Here is a 9,836-nt window from a genome sequence, read left to right on the forward strand (position 1 = left end):
TATATGGGATAGCATACTGGCTGACCAGACATTTTGTAAGCCTTTGGATAGTGGTGCCGGCTGAGGCCCTGGGGGCAGGAAAGAAAACACATGCCTGGAATATTAGATTTTCCTGTGAGGACAAACATTGGCCTTTTGAGGGCCAAAATAGTCAAATGCTAGTTGGTCTCTCCTAGTAATGGTGCTATACTGGGGACTCAGTCTTCATCTCTTATTTTAGACACTCAGTAGTGGCCAAATCAGCCCTGGTGGAAGAGACTGCTGTTGGACAGGATTGACATTCTCGGCCATTAGAGTAACCCCTGCATTGGAACCCTGGTCTTTGGTTAAGGGCCACCATGGTGAGGAGGCCAGATGGATGGCTCTGAAACTTACTCCCCAGGTAAGATAGTAAATGAAAAAGATATATATATATATATATATATATATATATATATATATATATATATATATATATTGCATTCCAGGTAAGGGGCTTAGCAGGGAGGGTGGCAGAGATTAGTGTGTTCTTAAAGACTGGCAAGGAGAAGGCAATGGCACCCCACTCCAGTACTCTTGCCTGGAAAATCCCATGGACAGAGGAGCCTGTTAGGCTGCAGTCCATGGGATCACGAAGAGTCAGACATGACTGAACGACTTCACTTTCACTTTTCGCTTTCATGCATTGGAGAAGGAAATGGCAACCCACTCCAGTGTTCTTGCCTGGAGAATCCCAGGGACGGGGGAGCCTGGTGGGCTGCCATCTATGGGGTCGCACAGAGTCAGACACGACTGAAGCGACTTAGCAGCAGCAGCAAAGACTGGCAAGGTGACTATTCCTATCATAATCTGCAGGGGGCGCTCCGCAGAAAGAGAGAGGCAGTGGAACTTCCCTCAGCAAAGCCAAGGGGTCCCGAGGAGAGGTGAGCCTGCTGTCCGCCAACCCAGCCCCTCATCAAGCGGCGAGTGAGAGACAATCAGACGCGACAGGGGTTCCGTCTAAGCAGTTCCGCTTTATTGCCACAAACTCTTGGTTTATATAGGCAAGCAAGGGGGTTTTGTGAGGGACTTTCTATAGTTGCACCAATCACATTAAAGGTCAAGTCGTCATGTGCCATAGTTGCACCAATCATGTTAAAGATCAAATCGTCATGTGCCTTCATTATAACAGGAGTCTATGGTGATCACGCGCTGTCCACGTGCACGGAAATCAAGAGAGCCAATCAAAAACTGTAACATAGACCACGCCCCTATCTCTTCCGCCAGGCGCCATCTTAGTTTCTGACCGCAAAGCTAGCCCATCTTTAAGGTTTCCCATTTAGGGCCCCACATCTCCCCCTTTTTTATTTTATTTAAGCCCTCGAGACATTTATATTGATGTTCTGTAGAGCAAGGCGTAAAGCTGTAGGCGGCCAACCTCCAGCCTCACCAGCCCCTCTTGCAGCTGTGCCTGTCTTAGGTTGCCCTCCTCTGAGGGTCTTACCCATCATTGGCTATCCAGCCACCTCTTGGGGGCTAGGCGGAATCTCTCTAGATGGGCATCTAGAACTCTTTATCTGTCTCGGTTAACCTCTTGAAGGGCTAAATTAATCCAGGGGTTTTGTGGGTGCCTAATGTGGGGCTCCTTTTCCATGACCTGGGCAAGCATAACTATTTTTTGTTGTAAGCGCCTATTGCGGGCTGTGAGATTTTTTACCTTAAACATTACAACAAGCGGAATAACAAAAACAAGCGAATGACAAAAACAAGCAAATAGAAGGCATTTTTAAACCAGGTAAATGGACTTTGTACAGTCCCATAGATTCGTTGCTCCCTTTTTCACCTGTTAGAGTCTCTTTTAACACTGGAAAAGCAGTCAGACAAAAGCTGGGGTATTTCACATCGCAGTCTGTGCGCGCCAAGACACTCAACGTCTCGATCACCCTGGCGTGGAGATCAAGCTGCTGTTGGAGTCCCATTATGGCGGATCTCAGGTGTTCGAGCTGGTTTGAAATCCTTGAGCAGAGGCAGTGGATATGTTTACAACCTCGATGGTCTGAGCTTGTTGAACTCGATGGATGCTGACACTGTTTTACCCTCATGGTTGATGGCCTTGTGTGTTGTTAAACCCAGGCTTCAAAGATTCTAAAAACTGTTGCACAGCCATGGCAATGATGAAGGTCAGCAAGGAAAGGATAGGAGCAGTGTCCACCAGGGTCACCGCATCAATGATCTGAAAGGGAAGAAAAGGTCGCCTCAAGAACTTTTTGTTCTTGGGCTCAATATGTGAGTGTCTCTTTAATCTGTGTCAGATTTTGATTTGACCTCTCTCTTGTGGTGTAAATTTTAAGATTCCTTGCTGGCACCCATATAGGGCTGGGGCCCCTTGGATGTGGTCCCCCCAGAGGCCATCATAGCGGAGAGGGCCTTGGTCATCGCCTCGGTAAGGGCTTCAGTTTGAGCCTGAAGGGCAGTTGAAATAGAGCGGGTCTGATGGCTCTGTATCCCCATGTCTTTGGTGGCTATAATCCATCGCTCCATAGAGCAGTCTTTCTGCCCTGCGCAAGCCAACTTATGGTCTGAGTTCATCCCTTCCCAGACTAATAGCCTAACAAATTGATCTCTCAGAGGCCCTGGAGGGAATTTTCTCTGTATACTCTTTTCCACCCGATCTATGAAGGTGGAGAGGTCTTCGTTATTTTTTTGAGTGATGCCCAATATAGGGGGCTCACTGGGACCCTCTGCATGCTTTTTCCAGGCAGCCAGGCCTATGGACCGTACCTGATCTGTATAAGGAGCAGGAATGGTGGCCTGTTAAGGTCCCGTACTCCATTGATCTGCCGTCCCTGACAACATCCCGAAAGTCACCGGGATAACAGGGTTGGCAGCTTGATTTCTTTCTGCCTGAGCATGACACTCTTCCTTAAGAAAGGCACACCATTTGATATAGGTGTTACTGGGGAGCACTGCCTTACATAGCATCTTCCAGTCTTGGGTCGTACACGGTTGATGAGCCAGGCCCTGGAGAATAGTTTCTGCCCACAGGGAGTTCGGGCCATCCTCTGCCACTGCCTTTTTGAGCTCTTTTAAATCATTGGCCTCCCAGGGGGTACCAGGCTGCCGACCTATTCCCCTCCAGGTTAACATTTACAGGAAAGGCTTGAGTGGGGCCGGTAAAGGGCATCGAGGATCTCCAAGGGTCCCCGGGATAGGTTCTCCTTTCCCAAGGTGACCTCATTGTCTTTCCCCCCCAAGGTGCTCCCAAAACTTCCTCAAATCGGAGAGTCAGGGAGGGGCACAGGTCTCTCCCCTGGGCTCCCAGTCTCAGGGCATCAGAGGGGTCTCTATTCTCTTTCACCCCTTTAACATCCCCAAAAGGCTGCCATGGCCCACTATTCACTCTAGAGTCTTTATTCCCTACAGTCTCTTTTGCTATATTTTGGTCCGACATGAGTCATTCCTCGTCAAACTTTTCCCATTGTTTTTCTGATTTTGAATTGTGGGTACCCGTATCAGTGACATGCTCCTCGCTCCGTGAAAAGCAGAGCTTGAGGGCCAAAATGGTCAGACAGAACCCTAAGGGGGGGCCCTCACCGTGTTGAACCTCTCACTGCCTAGCAAGGGTTTGTACTCGATCCCAAGTGTCCCAAGAGAACAGATTGGCCGAAGCAACCCAGGGGGCTAACCGTACAATGGTCCCCCAGACCTAAATGGCCTGAGCATCAGAAATCTCAAGTCCCCTGCTTATGAGCATATATCTCAGTGCCCTGAGTGCGGGCTCATCAGATTTCCCAATGTTATTTCCCATGCTGCTGAGAGAGCATAGAAAGAAAAGTCACCGAGGACAACCACCAAAAATCCTACCGGGAGTGGTGGCGGCCAGAAAGCTGGGCTTGTGGTATGCTTTTGAAACTTTTTATGTGCCTGCATTGTTGCACGGAAGTTTTCTTGCTGGGGGCGGGCACCCTAGAGGTTTCTTGCCCGGTCCGTGACCCCCTTATCCTGTCACGGGAGTCTTCAAGTGGCAGGCGCCCTAATGGCCTTTCAGTGCCTGACCCGTGCCCACAGGGAAGATTCTAGGCCACGTCCTCAGTTAACAATGATTAAAGGGGAGTTTCACCCGGTCGGGCTATAGTTACTGAGGCTCACTTGTTGCGGAGCCTTCAAAGTCCGCCAGAGAGTGGCCCTAGCCAGGACTTAACAATTGCCTCCACAACCGTTCTCCTGTTCACTGAAACTCCCGAAAAAGGAGTCAAAACAGATCAGAAAAGAAGAGGAGAATGAAAAGTCAGGAGAGTTTTTTGCCACTTCCCTCAAAACAGAGGGGGGCCCACCTTGAAATCCGGATTACCTCGGGCGATTCTCCTCTAAAGGGGAGCGCCATGCTGCGACCAGCCTAGAGTCCTTCGTCGCTCCTTCTTTCAGAGCCGCACGGTGTCACCACCTCCGTCCATCTGCTTCGCGCCCCACGTTGGACGCCAGTTTCTGCGGGGGGCGCTCCGCAGAAAGAGAGAGGCAGTGGAACTTCCCTCAGCAAAGCCAAGGGGTCCCGAGGAGAGGTGAGCCTGCTGTCTGCCAACCCAGCCCCTCGTCAAGCGGCGAGTGAGAGACAATCAGACGCGACAGGGGTTCCGTCTAAGCAGTTCCGCTTTATTGCCACAAACTCTTGGCTTATATAGGCAAGCAAGGGGGTTTTGTGAGGGACTTTCTATAGTTGCACCAATCATGTTAAAGGTCAAATTGTCATGTGCCATAGTTGCACCAATCACGTTAAAGATCAAATCATCATGCGCCTTCTTTATAACAGGAGTCTATGGTGATCACGCGCTGTCCACGTGCACGGAAATCAAGAGAGCCAATCAAAAACTGTAACATAGACCACGCCCCTATGTCTTCCACCAGGCGCCATCTTAGTTTCCAACTGCAAAGCTAGCCCATCTTTAAGGTTTCCCATTTAGGGCCCCACAATAACCCTGTTTAATTAGGTAGCATAGATGGTGTAGAAGCCCAAGGTAGCCTAGAGAATGACTATAGACTGGACACAAGCTCAGTCAAGTAGTGATCCAATTTGCACACATGGGATTGTTTCTAAAGCAGATTTTCATGCCCTAAGATACATAATATGCAGCCTTTGATTTCACAACTTCATTCTTTGTATCCTTCTCAGGAAAAAGGAAATATTTTCATTACCACGGAGCAGACAGCACTACACATTCAGTTTTACTCCTGGATTGTTGTAATATAGCTTGAAGAGATCCAGACTATCTGAACATGCACAGAACATCAGCATGCTCCACCACAGCAGTGAAATCAGGCCAGTCAAACAAGTTGTGGAGGAAGTGGCCAGTAGCTTGGAGAACCGATGCACCACATCCATTCCAGAAGCTAGGCGACACCCTGAGAAGGATTAGCAACTCACACCCCACTCCAGTACTCTTGCCTGGAAAATCCCATGGATGGAGGAGCCTGGTGCTGCAGTCCATGGGGTCGCAGTGAGTCGGACACAACTGAGCAACTTTGATTTCACTTTTCACTTTCATCACTGGAGAAGGAAATGGCAACCCACTCCAGTATTCTTGCCTGGAGAATTCCAGGGATGGGGGAGCCTGGTGGGCTGCCATCTATGGGGTCGCACAGAGTCGGACACAACTGAAGTGACTTAGCAGCAGTAGCAGCGCAGAAGATACCATAGGACTCACATTTCTGCACACTGATTTATAGATTTTTGTTAAATTTAAAAACAATAATTTCACTTGTTTTATTTTTGGCTGTGATGGGTATTCAGTGCTGCATGGTCTTTCTCTAGTTGTGGCAATCAGGGGCTACTCTAGTTACGGTGCACAGGCTTCTTACTGAGGTGGCCTCTCTCGTGGTAAATGGGATCAAGGCATGTGGCCTTCAGTAGCCTCGGCTAATAGGCTCAGAGTTACTCTTAAGCACGGGCTTAGTAGTTGTAGCGTATGGGCTTAGTTGCTCCACAGCATATGGGATCAGGGATCGAACCTGTATCTCCTTCATTGGCAGGCAGATTCTTTACCACTGAGCCACAAGGGAAGCCCCTGCTTCATAGATTATCCAGGGCTGCTTTTTTAGTAATTTATGTGATGTGTTGACATCAAGTTATAGGTTCTTACTAACTGGAATCTTCTCTGTGCTTACGTTGAATTTTTCATTAATAATATCAATAAATTCTGTTTTCTTATTCCATTTTGGTAGAAGTGTGTCTATTAGCTTTTACAGTGAGCAAGATTTTGATTTTGTTGATCTGTTGGTACCTTTGTTTCTGTTTAGTTAATTAGCTTAAAGCTGAACTGGGCAGAGGCCAATATTAAGATATCAGAAATGCCCTGGCATAATATAAATACTGAAGGAAATACGGTTGTTGATGTAGATTTATCATGAGTAATTTACTCACCAATTCCCCCAATTTTGACCTCCAAGAGGGACTAGAAGACACTTCTGCCAGGACCCTGAGAAAATGCTGGGTGATGGGATCCCCAGCATCCTAGAAAAATATGAGTTCTTGAGGTCAGGTCATGGTCAGGTCACGGTTAGGTCACAGTGAGCCTATAAACCTCTAACAAAACAAATGTCAGGGCCTCCTTGGTGGTCTAGTGGTTAAGAATCTCCCTTTCGGAGTCTCGGGGCGGCGGCAGCGGCGGGAGCTGTGGGATCGGTAGGAGGGCTGCTGGGCACGCTCACTGGGCTTCCTCCGCCTGCAGGTCGGGAAAGGGCGTTTCAGCTGCTGCTGGAGAGCCTGTTTCCAAGGAAGGCGAGGAAACCCGTCCGGAACCGAAAATGCCGAAACCGATCAATGTCCGAGTGACCACCATGGATGCGGAGCTGGAATTCGCCATCCAGCCAAACACCACAGGAAAGCAGCTTTTTGATCAGGTGGTTAAGACCATCGGCCTTAGGGAAGTGTGGTACTTTGGCCTCCAGTATGTGGATAACAAAGGATTTCCTACGTGGTTGAAACTTGATAAAAAGGTGTCTGCCCAGGAGGTCAGGAAGGAGAGCCCGCTGCAGTTCAAGTTCCGGGCCAAGTTCTACCCCGAGGACGTGGCTGAGGAGCTCATCCAGGACATCACGCAGAAGCTCTTCTTCCTGCAAGTGAAGGAGGGCATCCTCAGCGACGAGATCTACTGCCCGCCTGAGACCGCCGTGCTCCTGGGCTCCTACGCCGTGCAGGCCAAGTTCGGCGACTACAACAAGGAGCTGCACAAGGCCGGGTACCTTGGCTCCGAGCGGCTCATCCCCCAGAGAGTCATGGACCAGCACAAGCTCACCAGGGACCAGTGGGAGGACCGCATCCAGGTGTGGCACGCCGAGCACCGCGGGATGCTCGAAAACAGCGCCATGCTGGAATACCTGAAGATCGCCCAGGACCTGGAAATGTACGGGATCAACTATTTTGAGATAAAAAAATAAGAAAGGAACAGACCTTTGGCTCGGCGTTGATGCCCTTGGACTAAATATCTATGAGAAAGACGATAAGTTGACCCCGAAGATCGGCTTCCCCTGGAGCGAGATCAGGAACATCTCTTTCAATGACAAGAAGTTTGTCATCAAGCCCATCGACAAGAAGGCTCCCGACTTCGTGTTCTATGCCCCCCGCCTGCGGATCAACAAGCGGATCCTGCAGCTCTGCATGGGGAACCATGAGCTGTACATGCGCCGCTGGAAGCCTGACACCATTGAGGTGCAGCAGATGAAGGCCCAGGCCCGGGAGGAGAAGCACCAGAAGCAGCTGGAGCGGCAGCAGTTGGAAACCGAGAAAAAGAGGAGAGAAACCGTGGAGAGAGAAAAAGAGCAGATGATGCGTGAGAAGGAGGAGCTGATGCTCAGGCTTCAGGACTACGAGGAAAAAACCAGGAAGGCTGAGAAAGAGCTCTCTGACCAGATCCAGAGAGCGCTGAAGCTGGAGGAGGAGAGGAAGCGGGCCCAGGAGGAGGCGGGGCGCCTGGAGGCTGACCGCCTGGCCGCGCTGCGCGCCAAGGAGGAGCTGGAGAGGCAGGCAGCGGACCAGATCAAGAGCCAGGAGCAATTGGCCACGGAGCTCGCCGAGTACACTGCCAAGATCGCCCTCCTGGAGGAGGCGCGGCGGCGCAAGGAGAACGAGGTGGAGGAGTGGCAGCTCCGGCCAAGGAAGCCCAGGATGACCTGGTGAAGACCCGGGAGGAGCTGCACCTGGTGATGACCGCGCCGCCGCCACCGCCGGTGTACGAGCCGGTGAACTACCACGTGCATGAGGGCCCGCAGGAGGAGGGCACGGAGCTGAGCGCCGAGCTGTCCAGCGAGGGCATCCTGGACGACCGCAACGAGGAGAAGCGCATCACCGAGGCCGAGAAGAACGAGCGGGTGCAGCGGCAGCTGATGACTCTGACCAATGAGCTGTCCCAGGCCAGAGACGAGAACAAGCGTACCCACAACGACATCATCCACAACAAGAACATGAGGCAAGGCCGGAACAAGTACAAGACGCTGCGGCAGATCCGGCAAGGCAACACCAAGCAGCGCATCGACGAGTTCGAGGCCATGTGAGGAGCCGATCCTCGGCTCTGCGCGGCGGCCGGCCCACACCGCCCTGCGCCGCCCCCAGCCCTCCGGCCGCCACTCTCTCCCTGCTCCGGGTGCTTCACCAAGAGAGCAGTTGCTTCAGTGGGAATGTTCTGGGGCTGGGACTGGAGGCAGTTTCCCTGGTTTATTTCCCCCAATTGTATCATAGTGCCAAACAGGCCTGATTTCTTGTTTTCATTTTTATTGAATCACTTCCGGTGTTTTTTTTTTGGTGGTTTTTTTGTTTTTTTGTTTTTTTTTTTTTTTGCTTGAAGCAGGACGAAATCAATTAAGGAAAGATGCCTGTAAAGTTTGAAATAACTAACTCCTCCATGCTGGCATGTGTGATACGAGATTCAGTATAATTAAAACCACATCGTGGCTTAAAAAAAAAAAAAAGAATCTCCCTTTCAATGCAGGGGACACCAGTTCAATCCCTTGTCAGGGAAGATTCCACAAGCTTTGGGGCAACTAAGCCTGAGCACCACAATTACTGAGCTTGTGCTTTAGAGCCTGTGAGCTGCAACTCCTGAGCCTATGTATCATAGAGCCTGTGCTCCACAAGAGAGGCCACCGAAACGGAAAGCCCACACACTACCACAAGACAGTAGCCCCTGATTTCTTCAACTAGACAAAGCCCATACGTAGTAACAAAGACGGAGCAGCCAAAAACAAATAAATAAATGTTTTTTTAATGTTATTTTCTGTTAAGAAGAAAGAAAAGAGGAGGCATTTAATTCTGTCTCCATTCCTCCTTGCAGCTTTTAATACTTAGCAAACCCTGTAAGCAAAGCAGCATTATTATCCCTCACTTTATTTGTTTAAGGTCCTGAGCCTTGACTTTCACCCTCTGAAGTCCAGGCCCTGCTTAATAACAGGGGTTTCCTGTATGGACTGGTCACCCTGATTGAGAGTTTTTGTCCAGGACCTAGTCTGAGTCCTTCCACCAGTGCCAACGCCTGGCTGAGGAGGCAGATCTCAGCTGGCAGGGCCCTCAGGGTCAGGTCCCCAGGCTTTGTCCAGCAATCATCACTGAGGGAGCCAGGTGTCCAGGACCCAGTTGGCCCCCAACTTGTCCCTGGGCTCCCCAGTTCACCCATTGTCCCAAGGCCAGAAAGTCTGAAGGGCCCCAGGGAGAAGGCCACCAGCTGTCTCTCACCGAACTCTCTCTGACCCAGGACCCCTGCAAGTCTAACTATTGACCTAGTAGGACTTCTAACTGCTGGGTTAATGGTCCTTCCTTAAGGGCCTTGTGGTAATGATCATGTTCCAGTGGCCACGCACCTACCTCATCCGTTACAACTACAGTGGGCTCAAGG

General features: G+C 50.4%; 1 pseudogene; it reads left to right on the forward strand.

The window, feature by feature from the left end:
* The first annotated feature begins 4,593 nt into the window (after nucleotides 1-4,593).
* LOC138422434 (ezrin pseudogene) lies at nucleotides 4,594-8,596 on the forward strand (annotated as a pseudogene).
* Nucleotides 8,597-9,836: the final 1,240 nt, after the last annotated feature.

The sequence above is a fragment of the Ovis canadensis genome, chromosome 17, assembly GCF_042477335.2.
Source record: "Ovis canadensis isolate MfBH-ARS-UI-01 breed Bighorn chromosome 17, ARS-UI_OviCan_v2, whole genome shotgun sequence".
NCBI classification, from domain to species: Eukaryota; Metazoa; Chordata; class Mammalia; order Artiodactyla; family Bovidae; genus Ovis; species Ovis canadensis.